Genomic DNA, 16288 nt, shown 5'->3' with positions numbered 1-16288 from the left:
CTTTTTCCGGGGACGGTGGGCATGACTCCCATAAAGCCCGGCTCCCCCCGCAACACCCCAGATCAACAACCTGAACTTCCGGGCCACTTTCGCAGGAGTCAGGTTTATGGAGCTGGGAATTGTCCCGACTGTGTGCACCTGGCGCAAGAGCAAAAATTCAGGCCTTGAGCTCCCTTTTGAAAATTCCCGTCACAGACACCATTAGGAAAGATCTCATGACATACACGTGCTTTAATAATCACTTGGAAGAAAACATTTTAATATTTACTATTAGCTCAAATAAAATACAAAAAAGTTAAACAAAAAGACTTGATTACAGATTTTTTTGTCAGGCAATAGGCTAAACATCAGTTCAGTAGTGACTCTGACAAAGAATGCGACTTTTTGGCAATAAACTGTAATCTGCTAGGCTCCAAAAATTTTGTTTCAGATGGCTTATCTGGACTGCAGCCCTGTAAATGGATAGGGAACAGTTTTAAAGCTGGGTTTTACTGAAAGTATTGATATATTTGTTTGGGCTATGCAATGTGATTTGGTGATGGTGTGACTTTATTAATATTTCTGATATCATTAATTCTCAAAGTTGCCAAATATTCTGAAATGTTGGCCAGGAGTGTATGTTTGCTCAGTGAATTCTGTCCCAGTATTATTCTAAAGTGAAGATCACAAGAGGAACACTGATGAATAAATGCTCATCAACCCATCCTGCTTTGCTGGCGTCCAGCAATATGGCAGCTAACTGGAACTTAAATGATTCGGGAGTTTCGGCTCCAATGATGTAATAATCATTCTTGGTGGAAAGAAGAACTTTCTATCAATAGTTCTTAGTTCATCTTCCACTAGATTGTACCTGTGTTCCATTTGTCATACTTTCATGGTTTAATTTAAAGTGCTTTTTTTCATTATTCATTCAAGTGATGTGGGCGTCGCTGGCTAGGGCAGCATTTATTGCCCATCCCTAATTGCCCTTGAGAAGGTGGTGGTGAGCTGCCTCCTTGAACCATTGCAGTCCATGTGGTGTAGGTGCACCCACTGTGCTGTTAGGGAGGGAGTTCCAGGATTTTGACCCTTAAGTACCCTGTATCGTTTACTATTTCATATACCTCTTTATGGTCACCTCTCATGTGCCTCCTTTCAAGGTTGAAGAGCCCAAATTTCTCTAGTCTGATGATATTAAGTGTAAGATTTTTGGTTTGGGGTTGGGACTGAATGCAGGCACTGAGCCTACACTATGCCAGAAAGAATCACCCTACATGAGTTTTTGAGGAATGGCTAATTGATGATCAGGGGTTGTGCTCAGTGTCCAATTAAAGATTGTGGGCAGGCTCCTACTGCTGGGGCACCAATAAGAGGCCCTCCACCATTGAGAGCATTGCTGCTTGCTGATACAAGTAAGGGAAAGAGAGAGGGAATCTCTCCACAGGATGGCCTGTGGCCACAGCTGTGGCATCTCTTTGCACTGACAGAAGGGGAGGCAACCTTTAAATTATTCTTATAAGTATTATTATGTCAACTCCTTAATTCCATGAGGGCGAGAAGGCATTCCGTCTCTGGCCCTGGTATTCTTGCAAAGGGCCTAGGGGCAGGAAGACGCCGACAAACCTGCACAGCATTCACCCACTGCGGTTTTTCTGCCCGACCGTCTCCAGGCTCGGGGCCATTTGACAATTTGGCCTTAGGGATCGGTTTGTATCTCTCCTCTGAATTGCCGCTATTGTCTGAATGCCCCCTTTGCATCTCGATGGCCAAGGGCCGAATTTTACCAGCCACAGGGTGAGGGGAACAGAGGTGGAGAGCTGCATTGGGATGGTTCCCTGACACAGTCCCGCTGATGGGGACATTTCCCCAGTGCAGGCTGCGGGTTGAATTAGCCATGGAGGCAGGCAGCCTATTTGCATTAAAGGCCCAATCACGGGCCATTTTATGAGACATAGGAGGCCACCAGCTTCATGGAGAAGCCTTCTTGTGGCAGTCTCGGCAGCCATTTGAGACTGAGGCTCCATGGCCCAAAGAGGGGGCCACGAAAGGCAACCCCCTTTCCCCCAATGATCCCCCTGGAAGGGTTTCCCCCCTCTGCCTGCAGGGCCTACCACACACATTCCCCTAAATTTCAATTTATACTTCCATTTTTAGGTGCCGTGAGGCTAGCAGTGCCCACCTCTCCAGGTGGGGCTGCTGAGGCTTCAGAGCTGCCAGTCCTCAGATTGGACCCATAGCACCAGGGGACCTTCCCGCCATCCTGAATTGGATGCCAATTAGGAGGTTGCCTGTGGTAAGAACGCTGAGCTGATCTCGCTGCTGGCAAGTGTAGGCTGAGGACCCCGCATTTCGCCCTGACTTTGGGGTCCCGAAGCCCACGTTAAAACTCAGCTTCAAGACTGGACACAATTCTCAAGGTATGGTCTGAGCACAGCATTGTACACTGTGAGCATGACTTCCTTTGACTTGTACTTCATTGTTTTGAAATATTTTCTCAAGCTGAAAGGAGGAGCTTGAATCTCACATAGTTTATGAATTGACAGGAGTAATAATTTGATTAATAGCTGTTAGAACATTTAAAAAAAACTTTTCTTTCTGTGCATAGATGGCAAGTGAATGTTGGAGTGAATGAATATAGGGAGGATTTAAATGCATGGCTGTAAGCTGAAACCTACCTGACCTTGAACCTTGAATCTCTGTGGATTTCATTGGTGAAGTAATTGGCTGACAGTTGAAGACAATACAGAAGAATATTTGACTTTTCAAACAGATATACCACTTAAACAGTAAGGCAAGGTATATTTAGTGCAAAGATATTTTCTTTCCTGGATAATGCTTCTTTTGTGTGAATATAGTGAATAAGGAGGAGCAGGGAGTGATTGCTAAAAGCTATTACGACATTGTATTGCTAGATGAAAGAAAGTTTTTTAAAATAATTTTCTCTCTGAGGAATAATGACTCAGAACACCAGGTGAACACTCAGTGTTCCAGTGATAACATTGCTGATCAGCAAGAAAGATTACATGCCAAAGTTAAAGAGAAGGGGACAAATGAAGGAATTAAGTGTCACAAGGAGAGGAATAACAATTTAGAATGCTCAGCAGAACCTGGTTCCATCAGCAACCTTAAACAATGTTAAAGGTTGGCCAGGGACCCATAGGTATGAGTCTACAGAAGTGATGCTGTAGCCCAGCATTTATCTTCTTCCTATTTGGCTGCTGAAGTCAAAGTGATGCTGCATAAGTTGCTTGGGAAGAGGTTTTCCTTCTATGTCACTCTACAGCACCATCCCATAGGTGACATTAACTTTGCAGCATGCCTGCAAGGAAGTACCGACAGCCAAGTTTCAGCCTATAGCTGACTGTTACCATCACTGCAGTTGTGCAACTTCTGCACTGCATGAAAGCAGCAGGTATCCTTACAGAAAGTGGCAGAATTTGGCATTTTTCCTTCTGCTGATTCAGACCCTGACAAGGCAGGTTACCACGGTCATTCCCAGGCAGGCATTGCAGGGCCTGCAGAAATGGTCGGTGGCATCTTGACAGCTGTGACCAAATGAGCAAGGCCTGATCCTGATCACCCTGATATATCTTCTTTAGTGCAATACCATGAAGTGCTGAGATTGAGACTGTGAGTGAAGAACCTGTGACTTTTTTTTCTTATTGTGCTCCCATGAAATATTACCCCAATGGCTTCAGTATGTGTAGTGAAAGGTGACAGATGCTTAGATGAAGGCCCCATGATAGTGTAAAAAGCTTTTCAGTTGCATCCATGTAACAGCAGAATATACTGCTTGTTTCTGTTGTGAGGGCAGAAGCAGTATGTGAGCGTGTGATTAGAATGAGAAGCAGAGACGGTGGAGAGTCCCATTGCGTTTGGAAGAGAGGCTTTTAGAATGGGGCAGGAAAGTGTTTGGAGAACTGGGGTGGTGAGGAGTAGTGAATGTGGCAACCTTAATTTAGAAAAATAGAAATAACAGCTCCTCATTCTCACCCTTACAAAGGCACTGACATGTCCTGGGGCTGATGGTCCTGATGTTGATACCTTTAGCCACATCCCTTCAGGGTTGCTGAAGAGTCTGTGTGAGCCTTTTCCTACCACTTGCTTATCTCAGAAGCTTTAAAGAACCTTTTGCTGTGTATACATTATCTTTGTAGAAATCTATCTGTTTGGCTAGCAGCTGGACTAATTAGATAAAACTTAAAGAAAACATTTCAAAAATTTATAGCAAGAAATTATTCAATTTACTTCACTGCTATATCTGTGTCCGCATTTTACTATGTTAAATAGTTAAAGATGAGATGATGTTTTGTATAAATACTTGCACTGAGTGACAGCTTTTATGAGTTGTAGCTCATTTGAGACCTTATTACAGTTTGGACTGAGGGCTAGTGAGATCTTACTATTCAAATGAATCTAAATTATGCGTTAATTTTTATTAGATGGCAATATAAACTGAAGTGTATGGTAGGGAAAGCAGACCCAGTTTTTGCTAGTTTCAGCTCTATTTATTCAAGTGTCAGCCTTGACTCAGTGCTAGTTGCCTCTCAGTGATGAAAGTTATAGATCAGATCTTCCAAGGGGTGGCAATCATCATCAGATTGCCACATTGCTCAATCTTTCTAGAGTTAATGGTTATGTTAATTAGACAATGATGTTCATGATAATGTAGCGTGACATCAGGGTAAAATGACCAGAAGACTCCAAGGGAGTAAGACACAGAACAGTCTGTGCTTACCAAGAGGTTTTGATGTAAATAGTTCTAAACAAATAGTGTTATGAAAATATAATAATTTTTGTAATATTTTTCTGATTTATTGTAAAGTAGGTTTATGGGTGTGAGTATAGTTGGGTCTGTCTGTATGATTTAATTACATTTGGAGTCAAGTAGACTGCAAGTTTGAAATCATCGAAAGAAGCTGGGTGTAGAAATGTGTTTGAAATGCTAATGAGTAAACATGGATGCTGGCTTAGCATGTAAGGTGTGAAGGGAATTTGCACTTTTAGATAAGTGAAGGGATTGTTTGGATTTCAAAGGGATGTTAGTCTGTTTGAAACTAGTCAGATAAGCAAGGCTAAGGAGTGTGTTTATTTTTTCCAAAGGTTACTGACAACATTGGCAACATTAAGGCTTTTATATTATGAGAATGATACAGTTTCAAAGACATAGGGAACAAAGGAATTTACATATTAAAGAGAGAGAAACATATATAAAGGAAAATGAAAGGCTATGTGAGGTGAGGGCTGTGAAAGATCTAACAGGAGTGTGTGAAACAGCCTTCAAGAAGTCTCCAGCCATTTGTGCATAAATCTATTATGTCCAGTAACTGAAGTTGGAGAAAGCCATTTGAAATTCCACTGTCAAGTGGTACTGTGTTAATTTGCTGGTTTTGTTTTTAAAACTAAAATCTATTTTGGACTGTTTCTTAAAGGGGGTGTGTAACTGGGAGTCAGGTTAATTATTTTATGAGTTGTTATAGTAGTAAGTAATTGTAGCCTTACTTAGGTGCTTGAAATCTTTTATTTTGTTAATAAATATTTTAATTTAATTTTTAAATTCTCTAAAGGCCTTGGTGGACTCATTACTTTTGAATTCAGTGCACATAACTTCTCATAAAAAAATACAAATAGCAAAACCTTTGTGATAGCGGGACCAAGTTTCCCTTGTGAATTTGTGCCTGGCACACACTTGGTCTTCTACAAAAGGTCAGTGAGGTAACAATAGAGGACAACGGAGCAATATTCAGTAATGAATTTCCATAGTTTCCCAAGGACTGGGAAAGCTCAAAACTGCAGCAGAAATTGAAGTCGACTCATTATGCAGTGAGCCAGTCTTTATTGAAGAAACACCATCCATTGGGTCACAGGAGGAGATTACAGATCTCTCACTTTTCTTTGCAGACAGGCTGGAAAAGGCAGAAACAGGATGCTCTAACAAAGATAGTGACCATCCACTAGAGGAGCTTCCAGACCTTGGCTTGCTCTTTTGGGGCAGAGTTCAAGAGAATGAAGCCACCGCAGAGGCAGATGATTTGTTGGAAGAAGAGGTCCCAGAGCTTACTATGCCCTTTGACTCCACTGCCAATGATCATGAAGCCTTTGTTGTCTGTTTTGAGGAGCATCATCCTTTTGTTGAAGAAGGTAATAAAGAGGTGAATTTGTCTACTTATTCCCCTGAGCCCACTGATGTCATGCATCAACAATTGTAAGCAGTGGGCCTAAAGTTATCCAGGGAGAATGAAATGCTTAACTCCAATTGTGCAAGTTCAGAGCATATTAATTTGTACAAATGTAAGATAGAGCTCACACTTGGATCCTATCAGCAAGCTGGATGCAGTCAAGCTTTCTTTCAGTAAAGAAGCAGACGTCCAAACTACAGAGCTTCTACAGCTGCAGAGTACTTTAGAAAAACGTAAAGGCAAACATCAAATGGAGCTTGAACATATTGAAATTATGCAAGAGTTGGAGAAGTCTAACTACCTAAAAGAGAACGCTGAACTAAAAACCCAGCTATTAGCAGTCACACACCACTACCAAGCCGCAGAAAAGGATTCACAAATTAGAAGTGGTGCAGCAAAAGTAAATGAAGATATTGCAATGCAGGGGTGTATGAATGCTTTTTTGCATCTAAGGAAATTGCCACAGCTTCGGACAAAGATGTTGGCTACAGAGCAACTATCTGAAGAAGTACTGACACTATCTGTCTTCCCTTTGACTACTGAGACTCTTGTAGCAACAACCCCAACACTGATGTTGAACTTTCAAGCAAGTTTGCAGATTAGACTGCGATGCATGAACTTCCTATAGATCCTGATCCTGAGGTTTATTCCATTGCTGATGGTGGCACAATCCTACTTTCTCTTGCTGACTCCAAGATCCCATTGCCTGCAGCTGAGCAGACTCACGCTGAGGCAAGTGTGGAAATAGCACCACTACCTACAGCAAATGAAATTCCTGCCCTAGGAGTAGTAGGGAAGTCTTCTTTTCCTAGTATCCTGCAGTGCCTTCAGGATGTATTCATTCTTCTTTTCGTCTCCCAGACTCATTCATGACTCAGGTATTGAATACTTCTCTTGTCGTCACAGCAGCATTGAATAATACAGCTGTGAAGTTCTTCATAGGAGCTGAAAGTGCTTCATTTTGACAAGCTGGTGCTTTTACCTTTCCCCAGTGTGCGACGCAGAAGAAGATTATAGAGTGAATGTCAGTTTGTTGTCTTCCTTTTCAAGGGGTTGTGAATGTTCGAGTCCTGGAGGGTTCACTCTTGAATCAGTTTTTCCTTGAGTGGTTTTCACTGCCTTTACATCCAGGTCATTGTAATAATCACATCCCAGGAGCCAAATGTCGTTAGAAGATTCTATCTCACTCCACCAACGTGTTTGCTTTCCAAGGAGAAGATAATGGAACACATATGTCCTACACGTCCTCCCAGAGAGCCGAGAACACTCTGGGGGAATTGAAGCCTTTGGTGAAAGTGACTTGGTGGGAAGGAGGAGGTCTGCGTTGGAAGGACACTGTAAATAATACATGAGGTTAACAGGTGGTGGGGATGTAATGTAAATATTTTAACAAAAAAATGTATAAGTTTTGAGATTATATTTGGGGTAGATGTAGAGTGAAGGTTTATTGTTATATTAATCAGACAATGATGTTAATGATGACGTAAGCATGACATCAGGGTCATATGACCAAGAGACTCCAAGGGAGCAGGACACAGAACAGTCTGTGTCCAGAGAACAGTGTATTTACCATGAGATCTTGAATGTAAATAGTCCTAAATAAATAGTTTCAAGAAAAACTGATTATCTCCAAGTCACTCATAGGGGAAATGAAACCAACCAAGCCAGAAGACAACGCAAGTAAAAGGCAATAAGCCAAAGCGCTTTCCCCCGTCTTGACACTCCTCTGCATTTCTTGCCAGGTTTTCCGAATCCAGCTTTACCAGCAATGGGCAGCGCATCACCCCTTGGAGAGCTCCATTTTAGAGGAGTAGAGTCTGGTGGGGTGGTGGGTTGGCGGAGGGGGTTGCGGTTTGTAGACAGGACACGGCACCTTTTTACGGCACCAACTGCCATATGGTAAGTTTAAATGTCTAGTTAGTGAATGGATGTTAGTGAATGGGTGAGTGGATGAGTGAATGAATGGATAGGATGGTAAGGTGGGTGAGGTAAGTGGCTGAGTGGGTAGGTGGACAGGGTGGCATGTGGGTGAGGTGATAGTTGGGAAGAGTGGTAGGTCGGTAGGGTGGCAGGTGGGTGAGGTGGTAGGTGGGTGAGGTACATGGATGAGTTGGCAAGTGGTGATATGGCAGGTGAGTGAGATGGCAGATGGGAGAGGTGGTAGGTGGGTATGATGGTCAGCGGGTAGAGTGGTAGGTGGGTAGGGTGGCAGGTAGGTGAGGTAGCAGGTGTTTGAGGTGGTAGATGAGTGAGTTGGCAAGTGGTGATGTGGCAGATGGATGAGATGGCAGTTGAGTGAGATGGCACATGGGAGAGGTGGTAGGTTGGTAGGGTGGTCAGCAGGTAAAGTGGTAGGTGGGTGAGGTGGTAGGTGAATAGGGTTTGAGCTAGGTGAGATGGCAGTTGGGTCTGGGGGATAGGCAGGTTGTGTCGGGGGTAATTAGGTGGTCTGGGGGGGTTGTTGGGTGGTCAGCAACAGTTGTGTGGGGTCGGGATTTAGTTGGGTGATCGGGGAGGTGGCAGTTGGGAAGGTGGTCGGGTCTGGTTTGAGGTAGTTGGGTGGTCAGAGGGATAGTTAGGTGGTTGAGAGGCTGCCAGGTGGTTGTCCGGGATTCAGTGTAACGAGGGGTCAGTTCTGGAGTCACCTAGGAGTTAGACTAGGATTTTGCTGTCTAACATTTCCTGGGTAACTATCCAGGTAAATACCGCGGATCTATCTGAAGTTTCCAACTGTAGGTCAGAATTGCGGAGGGTCCCGTGGGAGCAGAGGAATTGCCCATTGGAAGTTGAAACTTCCTCAACAATTCCCACGTAGACCAGTGTGTCAGGACTTCCACAGGGACCTGACGCGCATCTCCGGTCATATGCTCGGTCTCTGAGGATCCAGAGACCTGAAGATTTGTGCCATGGTATCCAAATCTCATTGTGGGTACCTCGGCATGTAAGCTAGGCTGACACTTCAGTGTTCACAGTTGGCAGCCTTAAATTTTTGGATGAGATGTTTAGGCTAGGCCCAGCTACTCTCTAAAGTAGACGTAAAGAATCTCATGACACAATCTAAAGAACAATGGGGAGAGGGGTGTGGGGTTCTCTCCATGGCCTGGCCAATATTTATTCCTCAATCAACTTTACTACAGACAGATGATCTGGTCAGCTATCTTATTGCTGTTCTTGGGACCTCTATATGGAAACTGACTGTTGTGCTAGTCCCTACGTTAAAACAGTGCGTACGGTTCAAAAAGTGCTTCATTGGCTGTGGAGGGTTTTGCAACTTCTGCAGTCTGGAGGCCTCCTTGCTTGGATGCTGGTGGAAAGAAAAAAGAAGTCAAATATTTTATATAGGTTGGTCATACTTTTTACCTTCACCGCTTGCTCAATAAACTGCTGGAGCTGGTCAGCCGCCAGCTCTTGAACATGGGCTGACTTTCATTGCCATTATTTTCAATGGCAAAGAAATTTGTGTGGGTTATTAATAGGCAAATGATCTGCTCTGCCAGTTTACTGCCCGAGGGATCAATTGTGTGACATGTATAATGAGTGTATGATCCGCTCTGTCAGTTTAATGCCCAAGGGATGAATTGCACGGGTGATATGGTGGGCTCTGCCAATTTACTACCTGAGATGAAGGTAAAATTTACCCAAAATCTATTGTAAAGCTTTGTAGAATCAGGGAAAGTTTTCACCAACTTTAATTCTTGCCACCAAACTTGCACTTGGTAAAAGCACTTCAATTAGCTTTTGTACAGGACTGGTCTTTCTTGTTACATCGTCTCATATTGTAGATAGTAAATTGAATTCTAGCTTCTCGGCTCTGAGTGGCATCTATAAATTCTAACTGACCACAACACCTTGGTAACACAGTAAAAGATTCCTCATTATTGGCCACTTCCTTCTTATCAAATTTAATTACTAACTGCCCTATCCATCTGCTTAGCCACCCTTTACTGGTAAAGCAATAAAATGAAATTACATTTAGAATATATCGAAACCTGTGGAAAACATGCATTAGGTCTGAAAATACCATTTAGAATGCCAGGTGTATTTTTGCATTTGACGAATAAATTTCAATAATTTCCATTGCGCCCTATTTTATGACCTGATCAAGTCCTGTGCCAGGAATGTCTGGCTGCCTGGCCAGGCTAGCTAGATAATGCCACCCTGAGCAGTCTGTGTGCAATTTTATTGGGCCATGTTACTTATTCAAGTAACATAAGGTACAGACACAGATTTGGCTTAGTGCTGGGCGATAGTCTAATAGGACAGTTGGAAAATCTGGCTGGCAGCTCAAATTTAGGTAACATAGGAAAATATAGAACTGGGTAAGACTCATCTGTAGATCTGACTAGTTCCCAAAACTGATATCTCTCAAATGATCACTGCCTCGAATATCTACAAATTCTCCTTTTTTTCATTACAGTTTGTCTCCCAGAGCAATCCAATACAAGCATTCACCATCCATTGCGTAAAGTGGTTAAATTTAAATTGTTAGCTACCCTCCCCCTTTGAAGCTTAAGCCTGGATCCCCTGGTTCTAGAGTTTGTTACAATCTCAAAGTGTTATTGCATCATGTTACTAAATCTATTAATGATCTTGAAGAATTATATAACATCTTCCCTAAGCCTCCTCTTCTCCACAGGAAAGGAAGCTAAGTGCTTCAACCGACCCTCGTATAAAGGAATGTGCTTCTAAGAGGGGCAATTGATTGCAAGTGGAGGCAAAAATTATTTCAGCATTCATACATGTGCTCTGCACTCCTCCAGTACTGGCCTCTTGAATTTCCTTCACATCACCATTGGCAGCTGTGCCTCAGTTATTGAGGTCTTAAGCTCTGGAATTCCCTTCCTGTACCTGTCCGTTTATCTACCACTCTCTACTCATGTAAGCCATGCCTTAAAATTTACCTCTTTGACCAAGCTTTTGGAAACCTGTTCTAATATCTCTTCATGTGTCAGATTTTGTCTGATAATATTCCTGTGAAGAATCTCGGGACATTCTACTACATTAAAGGCCCTATATGAATGCAAGTTCTTGTTGTTGCTTGTGCATTGGAAACATGTCTGCTTTGGTAAATGGTATTGGTGAGTTATAGGTGCAGATAGCCTTGTGAAAATATGATGTTGTGGCAATAACAGAGGCCTGGCACAAAGAAGGGCAAGACTGTTATTAAATATAAATGCAAAATACTGTGTGCTGTAAAGTTGAAACAAAAACAAAAAATGCTGGAAAAACTCAGCAGGTCTGATGGCATCTGTGGAGAGAAAGACAGAGTTAACGTTTCAAATTCGTATGAAGAAGAGTAATAGGGACTTGAAACGTTAACTCTGTCTTTCTGTCCACAGATGCTGTCAGACCTGCTGAGTTTTTCCAGCATTTTTTATTTTTGCTACTATTAAATATCCCTGGTTACAAGGTGCTCAGGAGAGACAGGAAAGGAAGTAAAGGAGGAGGAGTGACAGTATTGATTCAGGAGAACATTGCAGTGCTGGAGAGAGATAATGTCCCAGAGGTGTCATGGACGAAATCTACTTGGTTATAGCTAACGAACAAAATGGGTGCAATTACATTGCTCGGTGTAGCCTATAGGTCACCAACTAGTGGGGAAAATGTAGAGGAACAAATTTTGCAAGGAAATTACAGAAGAATGCAAAAGAAGAATTATAGAATAATTTTTGGGGGGGCTTAATTATCCGAATATAGACTGGGATCCTAGCAGTGTAAAGGGCAGAGAGGAACGAGAATTCCTAAAGTGTGTTCAGGAGAATTTTTTAAAGCAGTATGTTTCTAGTCCAAAAAGAAAGGAGGAATTGCTGGACCTGATTCTTGGGAATGAGATGGGCCTAGTGGATCAAGCCTCAGTAGGGGAGCAGCTAGCGGACAGCCTTCATTGCATTATAAATTTAGCTATGGACAAGGACAAGGAGCAACCCAGAGTAAGAATAATCAACTGGGGGAAAGCCAACTTCATGGGGTAAGAATGGATCTGGGCTAGATGTATTGGAATCAGAGATTTGCAGGCAAAACTAACAGAACAATTGTCTTCTTTTAAAGAAGAGATTGTTCAAGTACAGTTAAGGTATATCCCCATGAAGGGGAACAAATCCAGAGCTCCTGGGATGATGAAAGAGATAGAGATTAAGATGAAGCAGAAATCAGGTGTCAAGTGGATAATATAATTGAGAACCAGGCTGAATGTAGAAGGCTCAGAGGGAAAGTGAAAAAGCAAATAAGAGAGCTAAGAAAGTGTACAAAAAGAGACTGGCAGTTAACATAAAAGGGAAGAATATAAATAGTAAAGGGGTAATAATAGGAGGAGTGGGGTTGATTAAGGACCAAAAATGGGATGTATGCATGGATACAGCGGCATAGCTGAGGTACTTTAAATGAACTCCCTTCCTAACAGGGTTTATCTACGCCACATGGACTGCAGCGGTTCAAGAAGATGGCTTACCACCACCTTTTCAAGGGCAATTAGGGACAGGCAATAAATGTTGTCCCAGTCATCCCATGAAAGTATAAAAAAACTTTGCATCTGGCCACATTAGAACCAGGGCAGTTTTGACCCGAGGTGGCTCTGCTTAAGATGTTAGCGACGCCTGTTTTGAAGTGGCAGTTTACCAATGTGGGATGGTTGGAGGAAATTTGATGGGACAATCTTACCAGAAGTAAGTGAAAGGCCCAAGAAATCTCAACCCTTATAAAAATCTTTGAAACAGTACTCAGACCAAGTGGTTAATCTTCTTATCTTAAATTGATTGTTAGTGTAGCTGTTAACGCACTCAGGATTGTTCAGCAGGTGATGCAGAATCACACATAACAGTAGATGTTTTGTTTTGGGTTTTTCCAGCGTGGGCTGGGTGAGCATGGTGTGTGTTGTGCCTATTATGAGAACCAAAGGAACATGGTGCTTTATTTAATCAGCCAATTACATGCATACATACCTGGCATTGAATTGGCACTGAAATTCATACACGACGAAACGGCTTGTTTAACCTGTTGTTCAACTGTTTGAGATACATTACTTTTCCAGGTCCAAAAGTGATGGCCTTTGGCCCATTTGTGAGTTTACTCAATATACAGTGAACAATGATCTGATAAGGATAGCCATTGTTTTGCCCTATTTACAGACCTACCTTCACTAGTTTGAGTTTTGTACAGCTCCATGTACAATGTAGTGGCTATGCAAGTGGCATTTTCTACTAAGAGTATGCTGCTGTCAGTCGAAAAAGGCATTCTGCCTAAACATAATTGAGAAACAATGTTTTTGAATTTCAATGCTGGTGCAATGCCAGGTGCATTGACCTCTGATCGATCAAACACTGTGTTTCTTTGGTTGTTCATAATACACAAAGACAGACCGTACTCAACCAGCATGCACTTGCAAACCCCAAAATAAAACAACTATTGTTAGATGTGATTCTGCAATTGGGCAGCACTTGCTGAACAGTCCTGAGTGTGCTATTAGCTACACTAACAACCAATTTAACATAATCAGTCAAGCTCGTAACATGGCTCATTTATGCTTGCTAGAAGTGATATATATTCATACACACGGACCCCTTCTCTGCAAACAAAGGGGATACGTTCAAACCTTGCACCTTTTTTGAATTACCTGGGAGCTTAGGGAGCCTATAGTTCCCCATTGATTTCTCCATGGCAATGCCTCAGCCAATCAGAGTTGACTTGCCAACCAATCAGCACCCCTTTCTCCTGTAATATAAATTGTTGTGATCATTTAGAAGTTGGCATTCTTGCATTTGTCCTGAAGAGTGCAAAATGAAAAGGTTCGGCAATGTCGGTAAATCGTTAAACAGGTAGATGAATGTGGTAAAGGCCACAGATTCGCCCTTAACTAAGCAAATTGCTGTGCCAACAGAGGCACACCCAAGCCGCAAGGGCTATTCCCACTTATTCTCCTTTTGGCCTCCCGATTGCAGCTTCATCACCCACCTCACTGGGCCCTCCCTGATTGGCCTTAGCAAAGCCGGCTCGCTTACCTTTCAGCCCAGCCCCCTTCATGACTCCTTGCAGTGAATTGACCAAAGTACCAGCAGTGACCACGATTCTCAGTGGCATTGCTGAAACTAGAGATGACTGGCAGTTCTTGGAGGTGGGACATCCTCCCACAAAGGCATGGAAGCCACAACCTCAGGCAATTACAATCCTGTTGACCATAAAATATGGTCATGGCTTCCTGGTCCAGCAGAGAAAGGTTCACCCCCGACTTTTGAGCCGGGGGTGCAGGGCCATGTCCTCTTCGAAAAATTCTGGTCAAAATATTGGCCAAGATATTGCCCCCTTGTTCACTCAAGTAGCAGTCTAACTCTGCCAAATCTAGGACTCAATGAGACACTGTAGGAATTTGCATCTTGTCAACTTTGGTTCCAACAAGTATAATAACAGCAGGGAACAAGCTTGTTGTAAGAGAAGTAGAAAAATGTGAATGGATGACAATAATGCCCATGCTAGGTGCATTGTTCCCGAATTGTTCATTGCACTGGTCCTGCATCCCGATTCCAGCCCCAAGTAAGAATGGTTGCTGACAGCTTGTAAAGGCAAAAATGGGACCTAAACAAAAAAATAATAAAAAATTGAAGTATTATAGTGAGCAAAAACACCACTAACCTGCCAGCCAAAGCATTTAAAGGTAATGGTCACCTTTAAAATGCCTCTGTGTTGCCAGTAGAGCTTTGCAAAATTGGAATAGATAACTTAATTGGAAGGCAAAGGTCAATGCCTATGATGGCTTCTTGTTATATTTGCAGAGATATGCAAATAACTTGCTGCAACTAGCTATTATTGAAACATTAATATTGTTGTTCATTTTGGATTGTTACTTTTTGAAAATGGGTTGCATCAGAAATTTGAATGGTTCTTGCAATTACTGTTTATGCACAGATAAAACAAGCACCAGGCAAATCAACATGATGTCACTGAAATATAATATGGTACAATTTTACATTGGTTCATTCTACTGTTGAGGAAAAATAATAAAGGTTAATTTCCCACTTTTGGTTTCTAGGCATGAACACGAATCCACAGGGAATCTGTGTCAGGAACTCAGGTATGTAGAAAATCAGGGGCAGCATATATGTCCTTTCCCAATGCACAGTCCTTCCAGGTGAGGCTTCATATTAGATCATGAAAGAAAGCTATCCCAATAATTTCAGCTGAAGCAATTACATTGTCTGGCTATAGTAATATTCCATATAGTTTTGTCAGCTGTCAGCAACCATTCACTTCAGTAAGCTCTATCAATGGGGATGAAGAGATATTGGGCAATTTCGATCACAAGAATACTAATAGCCTACCTTTTTGATTTAGTGACGAGTGCTTTAAAATGGAAAGACATTGCAGGGTGCTTAACAGAAATGTAAATAAAGCAAAAATGGACCCTGAGTCAGGGAACTAAATATTATAGGAGGTGACTATAATTATGGTTAAAGAGGTAGGTTTTAAAACATTTTTTAAAGGAGAAGTGGAGAGACAAAGACAAATTCAAGGAGCAAATTCAAGATTATAGGGCTTAGGTGGTTGAATGTGCAGCTGCTAATAGTGGAGTGAAGGTAAAGAGGATGCACAGGAATACAAAGGCAGAGGAATGTAGAGTTCTTGGGGAGTTGTAAGGCTGAATGGGGGGTGAGGTAATGCAGACAATGTAACAATGCAGAAAGGTAGATGTTAATTGTTTATAATCACCAATGTGTCATAAATATAAACATTATAAAAATTAATAACAAATATGAGAATAGTACCGTGTAAATATTATTTACAACAGGTCCAATTTAATTTTTGGACACAATAAAAAATTAAAGAGTAGCTGATGTGGATTAAACTTTGATTTCGTGCCACCTTACTTTGGAGGTTTTGCTTTTTTCTGCTCAGTTGTCCATATTACAGTTTTTTGCTGTAAGGTATTGAATTACTAAATGCAAATATTTAAACATTTAGAACTGTTTTATATCATGATTATTTATTGAAGAGAATTGGTTGTTTATTAAAGCTGTTATTTTATTATTTGGGCAGAGGGCTGGAGGGACAGACCAGTAGGTGTGGGGTGAGGCCTAGATCATTCTGAGGTTGGGACCTCACTTGGATAGAACTAGCAGCCTGCCCGCCCAGTCAGGTATCCG

The sequence above is a fragment of the Cetorhinus maximus genome, chromosome 18 (genome assembly GCF_964194155.1).
Source record: "Cetorhinus maximus chromosome 18, sCetMax3.hap1.1, whole genome shotgun sequence".
Classification (NCBI taxonomy): domain Eukaryota; kingdom Metazoa; phylum Chordata; class Chondrichthyes; order Lamniformes; family Cetorhinidae; genus Cetorhinus; species Cetorhinus maximus.
This window is presented reverse-complemented; position numbering follows the sequence as displayed.